The sequence below is a fragment of the Lissotriton helveticus genome, chromosome 1_1 (genome assembly GCF_964261635.1).
Source record: "Lissotriton helveticus chromosome 1_1, aLisHel1.1, whole genome shotgun sequence".
Taxonomy (NCBI): Eukaryota; Metazoa; Chordata; class Amphibia; order Caudata; family Salamandridae; genus Lissotriton; species Lissotriton helveticus.
In genome coordinates, this window is record NC_136057.1 from 1,311,291,867 (window position 1) to 1,311,316,839 (window position 24,973).

Consider the following 24,973-nt stretch of genomic DNA (forward strand, 5'->3'; position numbering starts at 1 on the left):
TTCGAGTCCATCTGACCGGTTGGTGGGAGACAGATGTGGCCTCTATATCGATTCCACGCTCCCCAGATCTTGCTCCACTTTCCAGGACAACCTATCGCTATGAAGACTGACTTTTCTCTATACATACACCAATCTAGATCTTCCTCCCACTTCTTCATTTGGGGCGGTTGACCGGCTCCCCACAATTGTGCGATATTTCGTTTTGCTATCATGAATGCAAGCGTAGCCCACTGTGTGGTGTAAGCGTTAAGATCTGAGGGCTCCCGGACGTTCAATATACATCTTCGAGCCTCCGGCTGCAGATCCACTCCCAAATCATACCGCAATATAGAATGGATGTCTGCCCAATACCGCTTTATCTGTTGACAATGCCACAATATGTGCATGAACGTTCCAACCTCCCCGCACCCCCTTCTGCACTCATCGCTCTACACCCTCCCCATGCAAACCATGCCCGGACCTGTGACATACACCCTATGCAAGATTTTAAGCTGCACTAGCCTCAGCCTGGTCGGGATCGCAACCACTCGTGGGGAGGAGACCGCCTCCTGCCAGTCTTCATCATCAAGTTCCAGTCCGTCACTGGACCACTTCCCTCTTAAAGCCTGCAATGGATCCTCCATATTGTTGATCAGTTTCCTATATATCAGGGATATGGTTTTCTCTGGGAGATGCCCATCAAGCACCCTATCCTCAAGGGGGGAGGCTTCCGGGAGCGACGTGCCACTGGGCACCTGAGTTAATAATGCATGGCAGACTTGTAGATATCGAAAACGTTCGGCTTCCGACAACTTATATTGTGCTTTCATGGTCGTGAACGGGAGTACCGTTCCTTCCCCCAGATGTCCTTGATCTGGGATATACCTATAATGTCCCATTTATCGAACCCCTTGGACTTGCAGAGGTTACCCAGTCTCTCCGAACCCCACAGTGGCGTGGCGAGCTTAAGCTTATTCTCCCATTGTAGGTGCTTGGTAGCTGCATGCCAAACATGGACGGTCTGTGCGGTCGGCCCATTCAACGGATATTTATGAGGTTTCGCGTACAGAGCCCTACTGTAGTCCCGCCCCCCCCCACCCCCGGGAGCATCCATCTGTCCATGGCATACCCTGCGTCATCCGGCCGCCCATAGACCCCGTGATTGATAGCAGCCAGTTGGGACGCCCAGTCTGGCAGGCTAATTCCCCCATCATACCAGTTTAGGGACAGTTTGGAGAATGCGATATGTGGTCCACCCTCCCATAAGAGTTGTCTCTGGAGACTCTCGATTTCCTTGAAATAGGACGGGGGAACCGGGTCCATCGTGTTTTGAAGTGCATGAAGAAAACGTGGGAGCGCCATCATTTTAAATAGGACAGCCCTGCCCAACATGGACAGAGGAAGAGCCCTCCAGCGCGTGACATAGTTCTTAAGTCTCTGCAGGGGTGGATCCAAATTTCTCACATGCCGGAACGCTGAATCCAAGGTCACATATATTCCCAGGTAGTGGAACTCAGTCAACACCACTCGGATGGGGCAGCCGCTAGGCATTACTGGCGGGTCCCCACTTACAGCGAAGACCACCGACATGAGCCAATTTATGGTAAATCCCGAATATCTGCCATGAATCGCCAGCACGTCAAGGAGGCAGATCAATGAACCCCTAGGATTAGTGAGATACAGCAGAACGTCGTCCGCATATAGCTATACCTTGTCCTCCCAGTCCGGCGACCATTGCAGTCCGCGGATAGATCGATTCTGCCTGATCCAAGCCACCAGCGGCTCCACTGCTAAGGCAAACCGAAGTGGGGACAGGGGGCACCCTTGCCGGGTACCCCTACTAAGCCGAAAGTCCTGAGACTTGCAGTTGTTGACCACCACCCGGGCCATCGGGCCGGAGTACAGGAGTCTAATCCAGCTACAATATTCCTCTCCAAAACCCAACTTGGCTAAGACCACAAATAAATATGGCCACTCCACCATAGCAAAGGCCATTGTGGCGTCCAACGAGACTATTACTGCCGGTTCCAATATGGTGGACACACTACCCTATACTCCATGCAATCGTCTCCGGTTGAGGGCAGTATTGCGGTGGGGCATAAAGCCCGATTGATCCGGGTGTGTCAGAGTGGTGATGACCTTGATCAGCGGCGTCGCCAATAATTTGGCGAGGACCTTAGGCTCCACATTCAAGAGTGATATCGGCCGATGCGAGGCACAGCTAGTTCACTACTGCCTCTTCCGCTTTTTCCAGTTCAGCCAACCTCTCATTTTTCCCCGCTATCAGGGAGAGTGTCTCTCCCCGGACTACCGTTTTGTAGGCCTCCCAGAGTGTCTGGGCAGATTCCACTGAATCTTTATTTTCTTGAAAATAATGGTCAGTGACCTTGACCAAGCTTCTGCGGGTATGTGGGTCTTTCAAATACCAAGGGTTAATGGGGGCTACTCTACCCACGTTTGCATATTCCCATTCCATTTGGAGCCACACGGGAGTAGTCCGAGACCCCCCGCCCCAGGTGGCGTATGTCACTAATGGTATGAGCCTAAGCCCCGAGGACCAGAATATTATCAATTCTAGACAAACTATGGTGGGCACCCGACGCGTGTATACTGAGCTTTCCCAGGGTTCTGCATCCTCCAGCTATCAACCAACCGCAAATCCAGGAACCACTTCAGGTCCGTCCTAAGCGCCCTAGGGGATGTCGATCCAACTCCCCAGACATAACCGCATTAAAGTTGCCTCCCAGCACCAGGATACCCACTGGAAATGTGAGAAAAACCGCCCCCCAAATCTTCAAATGTGTCTGCCTGCAGGCCGGGAGGAACATATATCGAGACAAAAGTGGCAACTTTCCCTTCCCAAAGACACGAAATTCCAACATATCTCCCCCGTTTATCCACCCATGTATTCTGAATTGTAAAGGAAAATTAATTTCTAACCAGTACCCCAACTCCCCTGGATCCAGAGGTGAAATCTGCGTGTGCCACCAGTCTGTACCCTCCCCTGTGCAATGCCATACAGTTTTTCCCAATCAGATGGGTTTCCTGTAAAAGGATAATATCTGGGGCATGCTGTCTGATAAATTGGTTGACCATGCCCCGCTGCAGTTTATCCCCCAGCCCGATCACATTCCAGCTGAGCACCTTGACCCCTGATCTCCTCCTATCAAGTGACATATCGACTCCGCGTATGAGTGTCCAGCCCTGCTCTGCTGCTCATTAGTGTCGAAAAAACAAATAACCAAACAAAACGAGCATAAACACAAAAATCAATACAACCCCTATCCCCTTCACCCCTGCACACGGCATACGCCCATCCCCAACTAGCAGAGTGACTGTCGCCTTACACACAAAAACTACAAAGCTACTAAAGGTAGTAAATAAGGAGGAGGCGACATCCTGTTCCTAGCCCCTCAACCTGGTACCCAATAAACACAATTGTCCCTCTGAGCTCCCATGGCTAGATACTATTTCGAACACCCCGGGAGGAGCCCGCCAGTCTAGCGGTAGTGCGAACACCCAATACCTGACAATGTCCATACAGTCCATGAAGATAAACACCAAAGCTAGTCCTACTTTCCGGATGCTTGCTCACCACCTCCGTCTCGAGACTCAGAGCCATCGGGGGGACGGCTGTCGATCCAGTTAGTCGCGATATCCGGGTTATCAAAGAACCATGCCCGTCCCTCGGCCTCTACCCTTAGACGTGCCGGGAACATCATGGTATATTTGTACCCCCTGTCTCGCAGTTTTTTCTTGACCGCAAGAAAGTTCAAGCGTTACTTCTGCACCAGTTGTGTGAAGTCAGGAAAGAAGGAGAGGGTGGCATTCTCGTACCGTAGGGGTCCGTCCTGTCGGGCAGCCTGCAGGATAGCATCTCTGTCTCTAAAATTCAGGACCCTGGCGATCATCGGACGCGGGGGCGCTCCGGGCCTCGGTCTTACCCCTGGGACCCTATGCGCGCGCTCAATCGTAAAAAAAATTCCAATCCCTTTGGGCTTGAGATGCTGGAGGATGAGGTCTTCATCAAACAGGTCGAGGGCCGGGCCTTCCGATTTTTCGGAAACGCCTAAGATGCGGATATTGTTGCGCCGAGCCCTCCCTTCATACTCATCCAGCTTACGCTCCGCTAAATCTTGAGAAGATTTGAGCTTGCGCACTTCCTGCTGGAGCTGCGCCACATCATTCACCAAACTGGCTGTCTTGATATCCAGAGATTTGACCTTTTCATTAACTTTAGTAAGGTCCGCTCGTATAAGGTTGACTGCTATCGATCAGTGTCCAGTTTAGTTTCTAGCACCTCCATTTGTTGCCCAAGGGAGGATTCGACCCCTTCTATGGCCGCCATGATCTCGAGTAGCGTCAATCCCGCCGTATGGCCCGAGGACTCTCCTCCCACTGTAGTGGATTGTCTCAATTCAGATGGGGAACCTTTATGCATCGTATATCGGTCCAACCTAATGGTGTGTACTTGCTTTAGCCCCTTCGATACCCTAGAAGAGTGTCTCTCACTATCTGGTTTAGTCGCCATCGCTAGATCCGTTCTCGGCGCACACCAACCTCAGTCCAAGGATTAGTCACAGGATACATCGGTCCGTCTCACTTGGGGCCCTGCCCGTCTGCCTGGCCACTAAGGATACGCTGTGCGGGGGCCCACGGGGGATCAAGGGCAGGCAACTGCATCAATTTGGATCCTAGGCGGCCGCTGAAGTGTGCCCAGGTGTCCCTCGGCAACCAAACACGCATCCCCAGCGCCGCATACTCACAGGAGAGAGACCCGAAGACTAGCCACTACCGTGCTGGATGAGTGGAATGGCCGCAAGCTTGAAGGCCAGGATGGTCCCCAGCGCAATGAGTCGTGTGTTGTCAGTGCTGCACAAACCCTTGTGATCAGGAGACACTCGCACAACATGGGGCCCCAGCGGCTAGGTCCACAATCACCACAACACTGCTCCGCAATAGTAGAGCACACAGGGTGCCCTGATCGTAACAGGTATGTGCTCTCTCTCTCTGCAGCTGCCAAAACAGTGGGCTTGCACCAATGCTCATCACGAGAGGGAGCCTCTCCAAGCAATCAGTCCCCCTGCGGAGTCCTGCAGCTCGATGGCCGATATTGTAGGGAGGTTCAGCGGGACACACACAGCCGGGGGGGTCCCGATGGAGTCCCCACCAGAGCCGCCGATAATCACGTGCTGAGGAAGGGGGTCAATAAGAGGCTCAGCGCGGCGTACCCTTGCAGTCGGGAGCCGCCTCGCCCAGATGCAGCAGCGCCCACCGACCTCAATGTCCTCCGCTGACCGGCGACTTCTGGTCCGAGGTGGCCACATCCACCATGCACCATGCCGGCCTGCAGGCACAATACAGTGCCAGACTTCAGAGACGCTCCAAGGCCTCAAATGACGGGACCCTTTTCAGCACAACGCGGCCAGCGACTGAGCTCGGAGAAACAGGGACAGGCTCCGCTCACTCCCAGCAGTACGAATCAGGAGTCGAAGGTCAGGATAATTTACAGGATATACGCCGGGGAGAAGGTGTTGACGGAGACGAAGACTTACGCGGACATTTTGCCGCAAAGCTAGGCCATGCCCCCTTTTCAATTCTTTATTTGAAAACTCAAAATGGTATTTCACTTAAACAGCAGCCAATGCATTTCGTTCTAAAGCGGCAAACAAGCCAAGAGAACTTCTTCAGGGCTTTTATGGAAATAAAGGGACTCAGGAACAAATGTCCCCAATCTGGTTGATTAGTAGAAAGATACGCAAAATTATAAGATGGTCTAGTTCATGTACAGTATCTTCTTCCGTAATCACGATTTCTAATTGGATATAGTCCACCTATATGGCGATATAACTCCTATACAGCATCAAATATAAAAATCCATTCAGCATGTTACAAAAAGATATGTATACGGACGCACTTCGGAAGAAATAGGGGGGATGGTACCCCTATTCCGTAACCGCAATCCTGAATAGGATACAATCCACCGTGATAAGTGGTCTAGCACGCTTTACGAGCAGCCTCCAAGGCCCACAGTTAACTGTTGACTATCGTGATTATGAAAGAAGATACTGTACATGAACTAGACCATCTTATAATTTTGCGTATCTTTCTACTAATTAACCAAATTTGGAACATTTGTTACTGAGTCCCTTTATTTACATATAAGCCCTGAAGAAGTTCTCTTGTTTGCTGCTTTAGAACGAAACGCGTTGGCTGCTGTTTGAAGTGAAATACCATTTGGATTTTTCAAATAAAGAATTGAAAAGAAAACATCAAGACAATTCTCTTTTTTTCGGTGCACTGCTCTATGTGAAAAATAACTTTGGAATCTGTAAACAGTGGCACCAAAGGGCAACGTGTGCTGAGAAGTGTGCACGTTTTATGTCCATAATAGGATTTCAGCAGATGTTGTGAGGTGCTTTGTTACAAGTCCGTTGCCTAGGTCTCTTTTGTGTAATTTCTTACTGCTGTGGTGGTGTTAGCAATAAAAGAATTACAAACAAAAAAATATTCAGGAAGGCCTGCTGTTCATCAAGTAGTCTGGATATTGGATGTCCGTTCAGGATCTTCAGAGATTAAAACACTCTAGGGGCTTTATCTCGATTAGTAAATCAGTAGAGCAGTTTGCCCAGTTTGTCACCTGTCTCATATATTCATTTTTGCGAAGCCCTACAGATTATGTTGGTTATGTCCATTGTGACTTGATACAGTGTTAGTCTAGTTGCTTGTATTAGTTGAATTTGGATCTATTGTAGATATGTCTTGGTTCAAGTGTCATAAGTTTAAATCCTAGGTCTGCTCTTTCAGATGCTCTTTCCTTATGTCTTTGATGTGGTTATGTTACTGCCCTTCTTCAGATTTCTGCCTAGTATGCATGCCGCAGGACTCCATTCTGATGTTATGCACTACTACAGTTGTTGCCACCTACAAATAGACTAATCTCGATCAGGGAACGATCTGAAAGACCTCTCAGAAGGATATCTGCAGTGGAAACTCGGGTCTCGACTTTTGCTGGGAGGAGAAAGTAGGTGATGTTTAGAGAATGGTTTGTGGGCTGGAGAGTAGCATATGAAGGCTTGTTTGTTCTTCTGCCAGTGGCATTATACATTGCAGAGACCGGTTGAGGTTTCCCAGTCTGAGAGAATAGTAATTCTAAGTGGCCTTGGAGTGCCTGCTTCTTAGGTATCCAGTGTGTTGTTCATCGTGAAAGATAAGTTGCCTCCTATGAGGAAAAGTCCTGTGAGAGTGTCAGCCAGCAAGATGCCCACTTGCTCCAGTGTTTTACATATTCATCTGCAGGGTGTGTGCACACTGACAAGCAACCATGGACACACATCCAATGTGCCTGTGATCAGGACCTATTGTCCATGTTAAGATTGATAGTAACTGTTGGCAGAGTGGAGGATCTACGTAATAGTATAGCTACCCCTCTGGACTGTAGTGAAGCCGGCATGGTAAACTGTTATAACCGTATTGACACAGGAAGGCACAGTTTGTGTCCTGTAAGAGGAGTACAAAAACTCATGGTTTTACCACGGGGGCCTTCTGGAGTTCCAAAAAGCCAAAGGACTGTGAAGTGACAACTGACTTCATGGGTGGGGGTTTTGAGCTGCTTGTGGAATTTTCCAAGAGCTCTCTCCTGCATAAGACCTATTGGAGCCAGTCCTCGGACCCGAATGTTCAAAACCCCCACCCGGACCCATGACGTGAAGTCAGTTGTTACTTCACAGTCCTTTGGCTTTTTGGAACTCCAGAAGGCCCCCGTGGTAAAACCGTGAGTTTTACCATTTGTACTCCTCCACAGGTTAGATTGCGCCTTAGAGTGCGCACACTCCCGTGGAGGCTTGGACCTGATGAATGCTTAGCAAATCGCACATCACAAGCAGAAACATGTCGACCAACAATCACACTTAGACCAATTTGGATGCGCCTGGTCAATCTAGCCAGACAGCCAGCGTCCGTCTCACTTGTTTTTAATGATATCTGGTTTTCCACCATTAAAATTACTTTGGGATTAAACCAGGCATCTTTTAAACCTGCACTGTCTTCACTGACACTATCTCACCAATACCCGCTCCGCTGTAATTCAGGCGTCGTAGCACACCAGGGAGGCACTCTGCCTCTCTGGTGGGAAACCGATGAGGAAGCAACTAGGTTGGTGACTGAGGGTTCTTTTAAATAAGAGGTATTCCTCGTGCTGTTTTGCCCTCTCTACTCACTCTTTTGTTGTTATTGAAAATCAACTCCACTCTGCACCACTGTAGTCTACACCACTGCTCTCTATGCTGCTGCAATCTACGCCAATGCAGTCCACACCACTGCAATCTACACCACTCTGCTCTGCAACACTTCAATCTGCAGCATGCCACTCTACTCCACTTTACTCTACTCCACACTACATCACTGCACTCTACGTCATTCAACTCTTCACCACTCTATGCCACGTTACTCTGCACCACTATGTTCTACGCCACTGTATTATACGCCAATGCACTCTATGCCACTCTATTCGGCACCGCTCCACTCTGCACCACTGCACTGTATGGCAATGCACTCTTATGTGCACCTCTCTAATGTACCCCACTGAATGCTATGCCGCTGCACTCTACACTTCTATACTCTACAATCCTCTACCGCAATGCACTGTACACCAGTCCACTCTACTCTGCTATTCCTACGCCACTGCACTCTACATGACTGCACTCTTCATCACTACACTGTACCCCACTTTACTCTACCCTACTACACTACACTCTACTCTGAACCACTGTACTCTGTGCCTCTCCACTCAGCACCACTGCACTCTGCGCCTATGCACACTGCTCCAATCTACACCTCAGTGCTCCATGGCACTCTACTTGACACTCTCTGCCATTGAACTCTACTCAACTCTACCTCACTCTACTCTTCACTACTGCACTCTACGCACCTGCACTCTTCAGCACTCCAAAATATGGCACTATACTCTACTTTGCACCACTCTTCGGTACTGAACTATATGCCACTCTACTCTGCATTGCTGCACTCCATGCCCATGTACTCTGCCACTCTACTTTACTCTGCACTCTGTGCCACTACACTCTACTATGCAACTCTAATCTACTCTACTGCATTCGCTATACTCTGCAACACTCTCAGCCAATGTACTCTACACCAGTCGCTCTACACTGACACTCCACTGTACGCGACTCCTCTCTATGCCACTCCAATACATGACACTCAATGCCACTCCACTCTACAACATTCTGCTCCTCTCTTCGCCACTCTTTGTGATTTCACTCTAAGAGACACCACACCGCTCTCTTCTATTCCACTAACTATTAGCCAAGCTGGACAGCAATTACACTGGTGTACTACAGGGCTAAACACATTTGCAAAGCCAATAGCTCTTGCACAGGCGAGGCCTATTGGCTTTGCCAATGCTTGTTCTGTCCTTGAACTGGACACAAACTGGGCCTTAAAGTGAGCCTTCTGCCCAGCGCTCTTATCTGGGAAGAGAGCCGTGTCGGTTTGAACAGGCTGTTTATATAGAGGCCTTGAAGTGATGTGAAACTGCTTGGAAACCCATGTTAAGATAGTTATTTTTCAAACAGTATTACATCACTTTACAAACACTTTCACAGCACTCACCAGCATCCTTTCAATCCGCTCATTGGTACTGAATCGCTGCCCAGTGCCCCTGCCCCTCCCCCTCAAACCCCCATCCCACAAAATCTAACAAGCACTTATACTGCAATAGGTCTCACATTCGCGAGAGTTTGAGCCATTGGCATTGTAAATTATACTGCCTCTGATTTGTGCGTTTATAAAACCTGCAAGTTACATTTATTTTAGGTTTTGTAAACATAAATAAAAGGCATTGATATTTACAATGCCACTATAATAAAAGCGTGACAATGGGAGGGAGAGGAGGAGCAAAGAAGGCACCAAAGCATGTTGTGCCTGCAGTAGGAGAACCTCATTAAAGAAAAGTATTCTCACAGTCTAAAGTTCACATACCGTGTAACAACCGAAGTAAATGGAGCAGTCGCCATGGGAGGTGAGAAATGAAGAGGAGGCAGTACTTAGGAGGGACTAACAAACCTATTGACGAATCAGAAGCCAGCATTTAGGGTGGACAATGACAACAAGCCAATGGCAAATATGGGCCAACAGTGGGCGGGGCTTCTATGCCCTATTTCTCTACAATAAGTCTCGCAGAACAGCGCAGGCTCTAGGGTTGACCTAAAAAATAAGGCAGAGAAAAAGTAAGTATATTTCAAGGTCAATTTTTCATGCATGATTAATAGGTGCTTTTTTTTCTTATAGCTTGCAATCTGTGGATGTAAACTTGTAGAAATACATTTTAAATTCTGCTCGAAAGGAATGTGGCTTTTAATAGTCTTTTTAAAGACACTTAACTTTCAGAGGTCACAAATACTTGACTCACTGCAAAACCAAGCCCAGTGCTTTGAAGACCCCTTTATGAGCGACTGTCAAGCAGCACATTTAAGCATATCCTAATATTCCTGATTACAATTTGGCACCATCACACCATTGTACCAATAGCAATACTTTCAAACCCAGAAAGACTCCTATGTGTGCTTATTGCAGCAGTATTATCAATGCCATAAAGTATTTAACATTTCATGCAATTCATTGTATACCATATTTAAAAAAAACACTTAGAATAGAACCAGGCAGCTTATAAAAACATTGCAGAAGTTATTAATAAATTCAGTCTATGTTTTTGACTCATTCAGTACCTGGTTCGGGGGGACTTGTCTTTTGTGTCACTCGTGGTATTTTTGTCAATGTTTGAGTCTGGCTGTATACTAATTTTTCCTATGTTCTTGTTTAGAAACTATAATTTATAATAATTGGTCCTAAATCTAGTGATATCTTATACATTAAAGTGAAACGTTTCCACGTGTTAAAGGTAGATAATGTATTTGTATTCTGAAGTTTTAATCAAATTTGTACAGGATATTTGCACAATGTATATGCCAAATAGTTTGCTGGCTCAGATTTTCGTTTGGTTCTTGGGGGCAACCCAGATCTTTGATTCAGCTCTCCCTGTTAATTTGCTGGCTTGCACAACCGCTTAGTTCATGGTTCCTGCTGGAAGTGTCTGAAGATATGGGCCTTGAGTAGCTTCCTGACAGTAACGTTCGGAGTCCGTTTTCTCACTTCAGAGGAAAGAGAGCTCCTTGTTCTGGTGACTGCTCTGGAGAAGGCCTCGCATGCTTCGCATATATCCTGTCATCTGATGATTGATGACGTCTGCTTAGCTTCAGTGTTGCCTCTCCATCCTTTACATACTCTTGTGGCTTATTGTATGCAAGAGCTGTCGGGTACCCAGCAACCTCCTGTCTGCAGTGAGGGCAAGAATAACCTCGTTGGGGGCACTGCCCCTTTAGCCTATGCGTCTTGGAGGGTGTAGAATTCAGTCAGCAGAGAAATAAAGGGAACGCAGAACTGTTCTAGGTCTTTATCTCGACCCCCCTAAATCAGTGATCTACAGAAACTGGACTCAAACTATTACCATGGACTAACTGTTCTGCACTGCTCATGACACATTTGGGCACGAGGGCAGATTGATATTTTGCTATACAGATACTTTGTAGGTCTTCGTTGCAGTTACAATAGGGGTTACAGTCTTGACTGGATGGTGTGTGCAACCACACATTTCCGATGTATGGTATTTACTTTCCTTTAGAAAGCAGCGCTCCCCGTGGGCTCATCTGTCTGAATCCACAAAAGACGACGGGGGCACCCAGAAAATATTGGTTGGGGTGTTTTTGTATTGTAGCATTTATATGGAGCTTCATTCCCTGTGATGGGATGCTGGAGGGCATTTTTGAAAATGTAGAAGTCGAACGCATCGTTTGCTGAGTCTTGTATTTGCTGCACTCCTGTGAGGGAATCCTTTTGTTGTTGTTTAATAATGACCAAACAATTGCTCTGATCTTGGGGCACAGGCCTTAGAAGTGTGACTGAGACGTGAAAGGTAATCATGCAAAATAGGATTGTGTTTGACAAAGCCAATCGATCTCACATTGGCGAGATGTGTTGGTTTTACCAATACTTGTTAGGTCTGGCTTCTGAGACTGCTTTAATTGTTTAGTCTGGCTATTGTTTTTCTCCTAAAAAAACAACATAGTATACGTATTAAGAGGGGCTTTTGGTCAGTGGGCTATATCCAGTTTTTAGGTCTCGCCTGTCGATGCGCATGCGCATCGAGCAAGCGAGACTATAGGGGCTCATCCACACTTTATCTAACTTGCAAGGAATCGTGGCGATTCCTTGCAGTGCCCGTGACTTTTAAGCTCAATGCGCATGTGCATTGAGCTTAAAAGCGCGTGCACAGCCGCCCGCATTCCTCCGACACCTTTGAAGTGAAGCTTAGCTTCACTTCAAAGGCCCGGCTTGTTCACACCCACATGCCGCTCTGCCCCGCTCCGCCCCCTCCCCTGAGTCATCCTGCCTGCCCTCGACGTTCCCCCCGCCCCCTCCCGCCACGCAATGCCGAGAGCTTGTTGTCACTTTGATTCCGGCTTAATGCTGAGGCTGCTGCCCAACGCGTGACGCATTTGTTAAATGAACCTTGATTGAATGCGAGTTATATTTAATTTAATTTGCAGTGTATTGGTTTAATTAAAGTGACTGTCAGAAGAGAAGGGCGCACACACACGGTGTGCCTAAACTGGTCTCTGCCCTCGCGGCCCTGGCGTCTCTTTTAGGATGTTACCTCGCTGGATTAGTCTTTACACTGATCATGCTTCGAGGCGCCCCTCTCTACCTCATGTCTTAAATTTGGCGCCAGTCCTCGTCCTGTTCTACAAATATTATGACTGCTGCAATTTATACCACACTCTACTGTCTTTACTTTATTTATATGTAGGAACATTTTAGGAATATGTAATATGTATGTCTTCTGTAAAGCGCTTTGGAACCTTTGGCTAATGTCCGCGCTATATAAAAATGCTGTGCGGTTGACTCTCCACCATCCCCGCCATTTCTTTTATGAGAGGCGTACTTGGCCCGCCCCGGGGTCCATTCTCTGCTGGAAGAGGCCCACCTTCTTCAAGTATGGCAGCGCGCCTTTCTTTTGTCATGGACATCGAGGCTTGCCTTCAAACACACTTTTACTCTCAGCGCGGTGCTCAGCAACGTTTATGTGACACTTAATACACTTGAGGAGTTATTGTAGCAATTTACATCCGGCAGTATACTTAACTACATGCAGCCCTTCAGCATCAAGAAATGTGACTGGCTCTGCGGCAGAGCCTCTGCCCCAGTCCATTAAGCCTCATAGAGACACCAACCTGACCCGTGACTGTTTATGCTCCAGGCCAGAACCTCCATTGAGATGTCAGTCATGAGACTACCTTCCCCACAGCCCCTCAAGCCCCATGGAGACATGAGACTGACGTGACTTACTCTGTCCGGGCCCTAACGCAACAAACTAACATACAAGTCTTGAAGCGTTCCCGTTTTCCGGACTATACTGCAGTTCAGCTGCTCAGCAAACCGAAGGATCCTATCTTGCACACTTGTATTTTGCAGGTTTTTTTTTTGTTGCAGTTTTGATATAGCGCAAATTCAACTCTAAGCTATTGATTGGAACGGTTAACATGGTACCCGTTACATTGCACAAGGACAAATTTGGTTTTTGTAGGTACGGATAATGATGCGATTTCCCCAGGATCACTGGATGTCGAGCCAACCCCAAGATTAGAACCTGGTTCCCCCGCTCAGAAGTGGTTAGCCCAGACTGATGTCACATTCTCTCCCCATGGCCTAATCTTCACAAACCCGTGTGAAATCTCGAGGGGAGCTGCGAGGTTTAAAGGACCCGCTTTATCTTTCTGTAAAACGCGCTCATTCATCTTCTGTTTGAGCTGTAATTGTTTTGTACGATTCTTTCCTTTTAATAGTAGCTTCTCCTCTTTCTTAGTGACCTTTGGAATTGTAAATGTATGCCAAGGTATCTATTGCTGTTAGCGTGGGTAATACAAGCAATCTCATTTATTCATTCATTCAAATATAATATTGCGCATCCCCAACTTGCTGACCCGTCCTGTGTTTAATGGCTGTAGAGCATCCCCAACCGGCTGAACACGTCCTGTGTTTAATGGCTGTGGAACTATTGATCTCTGTGTTACACATATAGCCCCTGCATCCAGGTACATGGTACATTCTACAAATATTATGACTGCTGCAATTTATACCACACTCTACTGTCTTTACTTTATTTATATGTAGGAACATTTTAGGAATATGTAATATGTATGTCTTCTGTAAAGCGCTTTGGAACCTTTGGCTAATGTCCGCGCTATATAAAAATGCATACATGCATAAACTTATAAACAACTCGCACTATGTATTAATGCCTAAATAAACATACTCCATGTCGGACAAACTGGTACATGACAGAAGAACGGAGAAAAGCAAGGCAAAGCCCGGACTAGCACCCTGACACCGCCCGGAGTGTATCGTACGCTACAAGTGCCTTAAAGAAGAACAACCATTCGTAATAGTATTGTAATTCAACCCAGCGCACCGATGACAGCGCTCCTCAGCAGAGAATTACAGAAGAGACAGTAAGAACATTCATAAAAAGCCATAAACACAGCAGCTTGCCTGTTAATTAGATTGCTTTCTTATAACAGCTGCTAACTATCCATGCTTTGCAAAACATTAAAAGGTACCTCCCACTGTTAGTTCAGCCGACCGTCTCTAAAAACCGGGACATGACCTTAATTTCCTGAAATCTGCAGGGAAGGCTGGAGAAAAACCGGGACTGTCCGGGCAAATCCGCGACGCCTGGTCACCCTATGCTATTGAACGAGGCTATTCTTTGTAAATTGCATAAAACTGAGCTTTCTCTTTCAGTGCGTGCGTTTACTCCACATAGGTATCAGTAGGTGCCACTGTGGAGGAACTGTGCATAGATGCCTGTCAGACCCCGTCCGTGTACATTGTGTGTGCTTGTCAGTTTTTGACTCGAATGGTGTGTTCTGGGTGTGCATTAAGTGCACTTGTACATGTTGGCTGTGCCCCAATCTGTGCGTGCGCTCCTTATGCGCGGGCGTCTCAATATACTTTATTTGTGAGTGCGCATTTTGCATTTGAACGTAAGCACGTGTTTGTGACTGACGCTCGCAATCATCTAGCCCTGGAAGTGCCCCTGCGTGACTGGTGTCAGCACAAGCCCTTCCCGAATCCGTCTGTTTCTGTGTTTATATCTCCTGCGTGTGTGGTGTTACTAGGCCCTGGCGGCTGCGTGTACTTCAAGCTACCTGCGCCCTGGCACATCTGAGGTATGCAAGTACAATTTCTTGATTGAATTTAGGGCAACCCTTCTTGACCGTCACACCAATGGCGAATCCATCCTCACCCTCCACTCCTCACCCTCCACTCCTCACCCTCCACTCCTCACCCTCCACTCCTCACCCTCCACTCCTCACCCTCCACTCCTCACCCTCCACTCCTCACCCTCCACTCCTCTCCTCACCCTCACTCATCCTCACCCTCCACTCCTCACCCTCCACTCCTCACCCTCCACTCCTCACCCTCCACTCCTCACCCTCCACTCCTCTCCTCACCCTCACTCATCCTCACCCTCACTCATCCTCACCCTCACTCATCCTCACCCTCAACTCCTCATCCTCACCCTCACTCATCATCCTCACCCTCACTCATCCTCACCCACCCTCACTCATCCTCACCCTCACTCATCCTCACCCTCAACTCCTCATCCTCACCCTCACTCATCCTCACCCACCCTCACTCACCCTCACTCACCCTCACCCTCACTCATCCTCACCCTCACTCATCCTCACCCTCACTCATCCTCACCCTCACTCATCCTCACCCTCAACTCCTCATCCTCACCCTCACTCATCCTCACCCTCACTCATCCTCACCCTCAACTCCTCACCCTCACCCTCACTCATCCTCACCCTCACTCATCCTCACCCTCAACTCATCCTCACCCTCAACTCATCCTCACCCTCAACTCATCCTCACCCTCAACTCATCCTCACCCTCAACTCCTCATCCTCACCCTCACTCATCCTCACCCTCACTCATCCTCACCCACCCTCACCCACCCTCACTCACCCTCACACAGTGCAATAGGTCTCGGAGCATTTGAGTTAGAGCTTTTAGAATTGTTTATGGCTTTTTTTATTTGTAATTCTTTAGCATTGGCTACAGGAAACAAAAATGCTAAAGATTTACAAAAAAAACCCATAAACAATTCTAAAAGCACTAACTCTAATGCTGCGAGACCTATTGCATTTCCAATGCTTGTTTTTGTATCTCATGTTTTGTTTCTGCCCATGGGACAATGGGTCAACGGGTCAACACCACCCATTGGCTCCCCTCGTTCTGTATGACTACGCAAAGTCTGTGCATGTTGATCACATCCAACCTAAATAGAGTTCCATTCTCTTCAGTTGCAAAGTGGGTTCAACATGCATTTTTCCAATTGTTTTTATTTTGTATATTAACTTACAATGTTGCGTATTTTGGTTGCACTCCTTGAAGTTTGTTATAAAGTATTTAAGTGGCATAATAACATTACAGCTGCCGTGATTTGAGTACTTAAGTTCAGTGGTGGTTTATTTTTGTCTCCTTAACAAATAACAATAACATACATGGCGTAACCGAAAGGTTTGTGGTTTAAAAAACAACCTCACTGGTGATACAGTTGCATCAGTGAATGTTTTTCAAATGTTCACTTTTGATCAGAAGCCTTAGGCAGTCAAGGTTAGGTGACGTCATGTTCATGTTTTCATTTTTTTCTTTTTTTTTATGGCATAACAAATAACCACATGCCAAGGTCTGAACTATTGGCTTTGCCAGTGCCTGCTTTAATACATTGCAAACCTCGGAGCTGCTCTTCAGGCCCTGCCAGCAGCAGATCCTAATGGTGTGGTGCAGCGGTGAGGTGGGGGCCCTCTTCCTTGGCGCCTCTCCCAGCAGCCGCGGCCTGTGGTTTACGCTGTCGGTGCCCAGGTGTGCCTCAGGCCTGTCAGGAGCTGACAGGTGTTTGCAGAGCGCGCCGGCGACACCTTTGTTAGGCTGAACCTGTTTTTCAATTGTGTGAGCGGCGGGCGTGCTGTGTGCTCCTGTGCAGGTGACTGAGGGTTCAGTGTACAAGTCCTGCACCGTGCAGTTAGCACTGGTAGCAATTACGCAGCATGCGCACGTAGACCCGCTGGTCCTAATTAGGCCTTGATTGCTGTTTTCTGCAGCTTTTTTATTAGAAATGCGTACACGGCGGCCCAGATGTGATTTAATACTCGGTGCACGGCTGTGACAAGCGGTGGCCTGCAGCTCCCGAAGGCCGGATTACTCGATGGGCCCGGGTTTCACAAGGCAAAGTGCAGGAGCGCATAGCTTTCATCGCCCTTCCACCTCCTCTCCATAATTGGATGTTGGTGGCCACAGAACGGGGCTTTTACTTGAGATAATTGCTTGTAACCGCAGATAGAAACTCGAGCCGGCGCAAAGAGGATTATATAGGTTAAATAAGCCCCTTCCAAGCAGTAATCGGAGGGTTTTAAGATGAGTTTCTCATATGGGGGATACACACATGGCGATTGCTACACTAGCCCTTGTAATAAAAATAATAAACATTTATAAAGCCCACTTCACAAACTAAATACCAGACGTTACTGTTACCGCTTGGAAGTGGGGAAAAGGATGTATGTCCAGCTGTACCAGCGAATAGGCCCTGCTGTGCCAGCTACTGTGCCTGCATGTATCAGGGATCCTGGCTAACTGTGGCAGAGAATGATGCCCAATAACGTAGACAAATCTGTCGATCCATGACCACGAATAAGTCTGTGACTGTTGTAATTGTATTGCCTTGTAATTGCATTTATATAGTGCTTACTACCCCTGACGAGGCGTCGAAGCGCTTTTTCGGCGAGTAGCACGCTACTCCGGGACCCACAGAGGATTAGTGTTGAATTACTGTAGTGAAATTGCACAGAGTATGTATATCCTTGTACTGTAAAGTGTGACTATGATTCTGAATGCCATTAAAGAAAGCTACATAATTGTTTCTTGTCCCTGAAATACAGGGCTCTAGTCGGGGTACCACGCGGGTGGACGGCGTCCCCCCACTTATTTTCCAGGGAGCTCGATAACTATAAACTGCAACTAAGTGCAAGCCACCTTTGGTGACGTCGCTTCCTGTCATAACGTCAGCGTCCCCCCACTTCTTTTTTTAGGACTCGTGCCCTGCTGAAATATTATTTACTAAGTAAAACATCGTTTTTGTTCTGTTTTTCCTGTTTGCAATGCCGGCTGCAGCCTAGCTAAAGTAATAGGGTGGCGCTGGGGGCGGCAGGGGTCAATGGGGGCATTGAGTAATAAAATAAGGCCACGTCATTGCTCCGCACATCTGCTCGGAAAGTGGATGAGCCTCAAAGCGTAGACTCCCCACCCAATCCAGACGCTGCTCTCATGCTTTCACTAGCATCAGAGCAGTGCCAGGATTGGTCTGAGCTGCCTCATTTGCAGCTCACAGTGCCTGGGAGCCTGTGGCTTTTCTCCAATTCGGTTGTGCAACACAGCTGGGTTGGAGAAACATAAGTGCTTATGACTGACATGCACACTTATAAGTGCGCACTACTCCTCACTGCCATGCCCGGCCCCCCTATACTCATTGCTTGGACTCCATCATAGCTCAGACAGTGATAAACAAAATGATATCTTTGTTTTATTATGATTTTATCATTTGCTGGCTCTGGGCAGTGGGGCGACGGTCCTTCACCATTACGGGGGATCGACTCTTGCCAGTTTGTCCAAAATATAGTGCCCACCATTGAGGCGTCTATCTGAAAGTCATCCTACCTGAGTTTGAAACATTTACAAGGGTAGCATCTCTCCAGAGAATAAGGACCCCATAGCACTAGAGTTGATGCTCTGACATAGGCATTTGACTGCATTGCATTCTCTAGACCAAATTTTGCTCTGCTGGTCTTTTGGCTGTTGTAAATTTTAAAACACTCTGCACTGTTCAGTTTTTAAAAAAAAACTCTACTGCACAGGGCAAACCAGGCCATTCTGCTGCCTTGCCATTTACCCGCTATGCTGCAGATTAGGGGCATTCTCAGGTTTGCCGTTAGTAGTAATGTGTCAAAATGCAACACCTCCCCAGGTGAGGCGTAACGAGGAAAAATATCTTTGTTTAGCCTCGTTTTTTTCCTCTTTCTAAATGTGCTGCATTGCGCAGCACACATAAAAAGAGGAAAATACCTCTCAGGGTTGTATTTGTAGGTGTTCCTTCCCGCACAAAAAGAATCCTGCCTACAACACAGGCAACCTTGCACCATAACGCAAGGGTGCGTGCATTGGTGCTAGGCAGCAAGTACTGCACCAGCGCCAGAAAAGGACAAGAATGTGCCATGTAATGGATGGCAAATATGGCACATTCCTTGCCTTCCCTTTCACGCAGTACAGCAAGGCAGCTTGCTGCGTTGTGCTGCGTGAAAGAATAATAAATCTAGCCCCTAGTGCGTTGGGTAATAGTGGTGTTGGTACTGTCACAGGAAGCGCTGCTAGGAGAAATGTGTGGTGCAAGCTGCAGTGGCCTCGTGGGAAGGGCCCTAGCGCTTATTTATTTTATTTTTTTTACAAATTAAGCACTGATAATATGACATAGGTGGCACATGGTCATCAAATGGAATAGGAGCAGATGACGGCATGAGTATGTGCTTCAAGAAATTTCTGGTAGTAACTGCAGTTTGGCTGTTAGAGCACTGTCCTTATTTGAGGGGTAAGACAAAAGCTTAGGCTAAGAGTTCTGCGTAGTGGTAGGTTTTTTTGAGTTTTAGAAATGCGGCGGGCATGATTTTGAACAAGTCTAAGAGTTCAAGCTTTTAGGATGTTTACACTATTGCCATTCAGCCACGCATCACTGGCTTCACATCGTTTCTGGAAACTCTCATTTTCATATTTGAGTCTTAAGAAACGAATAATGACTGGCAGAGGAGAGTGTATAGTTGAGTCATTTTTCTTGAGCCACCTTAATTTGTGCCTGGAGTTTAGCCAGCCAGTGCACCTTTTTTAGGTCTCGCCAAGGCAGCGCTTGAACTGTTTCTTCGAGACATGCTGTGTTCAGTATGTGGGCTTTCATTCTGCCCCTCGCTGCTGATTTGTTAAAGTGAGTCGTTCTGAAAAGCTTGCTTCTGTGGGGTTTGTTTTTCTGTATGTCCCTCGTTCTTATGGCTAGTTCTCGCCCCTGGTGTATTGGCCTATTATTAGTCTCCTTTCTCTGTAGTCTTTTTCCATTTGTGTTTGGCACTCTTTTTAAAATGTTGTTTTAGTCAAGTTTGAGTGCGATATGTTTTTGTTAAGGTGTTTTGACTAGCTAGTTTGATTTGAAATGCCGCCATGTCCTCCGCAGTATAGCCGCAGTGCCCGCTGTCCCGCTGACATATCTCTTGGGTGAATCATACAGCCGAACATGGGCTTCACCCGGCAATAGGCTTTTCTATGTTGTTTTCATTAAGTTTGAGTGCAATGCATTTTTGTTAAGCTTTCGTGTTTTGACTAGCTTGTTTGATTTGAAATGGCGCAGCCGCCTCCACAGTGCAGCCGCAGCGTCCTGCTTCTGCTGTTCTGCCGACATGTCTCATGAGGGAATCTTACCATCGGTCACTGGCTTTGCCTGCAAATAGGTTTTGACATTCTCCTCCCCCACAGTTGAATACATCATAAGAGCCCAAAATGGCGGAACCGCATAGTCCCGTCTTTACAGTGCTGGCCGGACTACCCAACGCCGTCTTGGCAGTAGCTTAGATCACGCCTGCCGGTTCATATTCCCGCCAGCTGTAGCCACATCAGTCTCTCCCCCAGGAGCCGTCGCATCCCCAGTTACAGCAGCCTCACCCCCACTCTCGGGAGCTGCAACCCCATTTCGGCAACATGTGGCTCTTTGAGACCAAGGGCAACAAGCCCAAGCATGTGAAAGGCAAGGGAGCATATTGGCAAAGCACGGCATTGCAGCCAAGCAGTTTCCATGTTGTTGTGAAATACCCTGAGCCTGTCCGGGCTGTGGGCTTGCACGGTGTAGCAGCTAAAAACCTACAAATCTGCTCACTTGCTCTAACCAATGCTTACAGTTTGTTAGGGTTCCCCCACGTAGACTTGATATTTTATGTGTGTATGTTGGGGGTATGGGGAGGGTAATGGATTTTAATGTATCAAGTTTAGGTGTTGTGTAGCCTGTTGACCAATTCCTAGAGGCTCTAAGTCATAAGAAATGCAGTGTTGCCGCTTTAACTATATGCCCCATCCCGAACCCTAGTACTTATGAGGTTGTGGACTACTGGTGGGTCGTATGACTGCAACCATCCTATATGCAAGTAAGTTTACTTCTTGACTGCTCCACAAAGCTCCGACCGTACCATTATTCTGGCTCGGAGTCGTCCTGGTTAAATTTGTTTAATATTTTGGTTCGCACATAAAGTGAATCTTTTTTTTTTTTTAAAACACATTCGGAACATACTTGGGACCACTGAATCACTTCAACCAGTGTTCCCACCATATTCACTTGACTCACATAGCGGCCAACGTGCTCCATGCATGGTTTTCACAATAGCGGACTTGCATGTCTCGTCCCTATAATCCTGTGAGGTTTAATCCTGTGAGGTTTGGTGCACGCAGAATACAAGTGTACCCTCATGGTGGCTCGTTTGTGGAACGCTCAGCCTGCCAGTTGTTCTTTTGCTTTAACTTTTGGATATCACTATGGGTGATTATCACTTTTGAAACGTGCACTGGACCATATAATCTCTTAACTAGTGTTCACATTATATTTACATAGCAGCTGACATGCCCCATACACCAGATCTGACAATCAACGCGCTTCCTTTAGATTAATTGTAAAACACAATTGCCATCACATACATCCTCCCCACTCCAAAACTCATAAGTGAAAATCATTTACATTTACAACGCCAATAGCTCTAGCTCTAAAGAATGTGATAACTTTTGCATTGCATATGCTTTTATTTTGTTGTATTCTTAACGTCACAGCAATGATAATGGGGGGTTTATGGGCGTCTTCCATCTTGTTAGGTGTCTGTCCAGTGTCAATTTATCAGGGCTCGAGTTGGGGTACCATGCGGGTGGATGGCGTCCCCCCACTTATTTTACCGGGTGGACGCCGTTCCCCCCTGCCAAACAGCTGGACTTCACTCTTTGCCCTTTCTGGGACGAGATCGGAGCTCACAGGACGCTGCACTCGCGCTGGCTTCGCAGATGCAATCGCATCTAAGGGGTGAGCGAGGGGAGGCCATGAGTCCGATGGTGCAAACCACCTTTCGTGACGTCACTTCCGGTGACAGCGTCCCCCCCACTTCTTTTTTTAGGACTTGTGCCCGGCGAGTCATCAATGTTTTCATTGCCACAGAGGATATCTGCCCCAGTCCTTTTAGACGAGGAACGACGAACATGTGTAGTTTTACATCCTTTCAACTTAAGCTGCCGGAGTCTGGCACGTGATCTCTGGGTCCTAAGCCACAGTGGACGCGCTGTCTGGGGCAGCCATGTTTAAGTCACCACGTGACGGCGGCTTCCCGCTCTCTTTGTTTTTAAGCGGAATGAACCAACGGAGCTGCTGCCTTTGTCTTCCTGCAGGTCACCGCCAGCTGGCTGCGTGGGAGGGGTGCTTGCTGGGGCTGTCCTCCAGCCCAGGGCTCTTTTGTGCTGTGTTTTCATTTCCTGAAAAGAGCGGCGATGTGAGTCACTCGCAAACAATGCCTCCCCTCCAGAGTCTGGGCACTGAGTCATGACACCGGGATGATCTTGCTGGCAGGCGCGCTACCCCTGTAAGTGGGTCGAAACAGGGAGGGGCAAGGGCTCAAGTGCAGGGTACGCCTCGAGAGCCTGCCTGGGAGTCTATACCAGAGGTCTTCAAACTTTTGGGTGGCGAGACCCCCCTGTCAACATTTTCAGTCGTAAGGACCCCCTCCTGACAAACATTTCTAAACCTGTAGGCAGGGCTTCTGGAATTACGAGGCAGGTGAGGACCAAATTACACGAAATGCTTGACTAAATTGTGTGAGAGGAAAATGTCAATAATGTTATGTGATGCCATGTTATTTTGGGATAGAATTGCTTCATTATTTTGACATTTTTTGCACACAATAACACAGAGGAAAGATTTCACCCCATCAGTACCAGTTTATAACCAAAATACAGCAATGAACATCAGAAAGATGTCTTGTCAACCATTGTGATGAGCCTTCCACTCCGCAGGAATACGTGCTTCCACATTAGAAGCTCCCCCGGCCGGGAGCTGCAGGGGAGATGAGCAATTTACCCATGCTGCTCTCACCCCCTCCCTTCCATCCCTCTCTCCTCTCCCAACCCCGTATCCCTCTCTCATATTGCCAGTATTTTATTTCACCCCTTTTACAACTTCTGAACTCTCCCCATTCAACTTCTCACTTCACCCTTAATCACCTCTTGCCATTCTGTCTTTTCACTGCCCTCCTCTCTAACAGTTTCTCGCATTTATCTCATGGCCTCCCTGGCCCCGTCACCTCCCGTGCCCATCTGCACTTCTCATTCACCTCAAGTCTCTCCATTCAAATTGTTGTCTATTTGTATCTTATACCTCTCCAGTCCCCCTATTCATCTTTCACATCTCTACTTTGTTCTCTCACACCTTCTTGAACTAATGTCCCTATCCCCTGTTACCTCAGCACCAGTGCTTAATTAGAGCAGGTGGTTTCCGGTGCCCCGCACTGGCACCTAATTGTGCACACAGGCACTATGACCGTCTGCCACATGGTGGCTCTGTCTGTGTAATTTAGAGATGAGCAGAACAGCTGTTTATTAATTCAATATACATTAAAAACGATAAACTCCTGACATCCACGCCATTCTTATAGCTTTGGGGGCTTGAAATAGTCACACTACAGTGTTATGGTTGGTAGTTGCATAGGTATTGTCATTGGCCGCACAGGCAAGGCAATGGGTGGGTGGTTAAAGTTGCAGTGGCACCAACAATGCACGTCATCTCTCTGTAGCACCTTTCTGACAAATATTTTTTTTTATAGTGCTACGCATAGTTTACTCACACTCAGTTCTGTGATCTGCATAGTACATATTCTTTGTAGCAGGCACATCAACCCTCTGCACTCTGTGGATGAGAAGAGTGCCCATGTGAGTGCACGGTGAGTGATGCAACAGTATGAGAGTAGGGAAAGAGGAGTGACTGCAGGGTGAGTGAGGTGGCCATATGAATTTGGGTGTGGATATAAGTGCAGAGTGGATGAATGAATGCATGGTTAATGATGGGCTTGTTTGAGCGAGTTGCAAATTGAGCAGGGAGGGGGCAGGTGAATGAGGTGTCACATGAGTGCAGGATGAGTGCAGATGACTAGTGTGACTGCAGGCTGAGGTACAGGGTGAACAACGCAAGTGCATTGTGATTGCAGAGTGATCACTGTGAGTGCAGGGTGAGAGGGTGAATGATGTGAGTGCATGGTGATCAGTGCGAGTGCATTGTGATCGCTGTGAGTGCAGGGTGGACATGAAAGTGAAGTGCGAGAATGAGAAGTGAGTTCTCTGAATGCAGGGTGCATTTCCAGACACTTGAAGTAACTCAACATATTGAGGGCGGCGTAGGGTTTAAGATATAAGTTAAACTATTGCTATTATGACATCAATCAGGGATCGAGGGTGGAGGAAATAAATAATATGCTGATCTTGCAACATACTTCCAGTCCTATGGTTAGGGTTGCCTGCTCATTATTTTGATGTCCCAGACGGTACAAAAATAAGCAGCTGTATATTTCAGCACTCATCTGTGCATGCTTGGAACAGCAAATCTAAATAGAAAGCACTTTTAATTGTGTTCTAGGGCTGCCTCTATGATCCATGACTGATAATTAAAGGGAACAAAGACAGAAAAGTCACATTACGAATGTATTTATTTATGCGTTTTTATATAGCGCGGACTTTACCTGAAGGTGTC

General features: G+C 47.4%; 1 protein-coding gene across 2 annotated transcripts in view; it reads left to right on the plus strand.

Annotated features, from left to right (window-relative positions):
* The window catches only part of LOC144823203 (serine/threonine-protein kinase N2-like), a 643,207-nt gene that overhangs the window by 134,707 nt on the left and 483,527 nt on the right, over positions 1 to 24,973 (plus strand). The gene's annotated exons all lie outside the window — the stretch shown is intronic.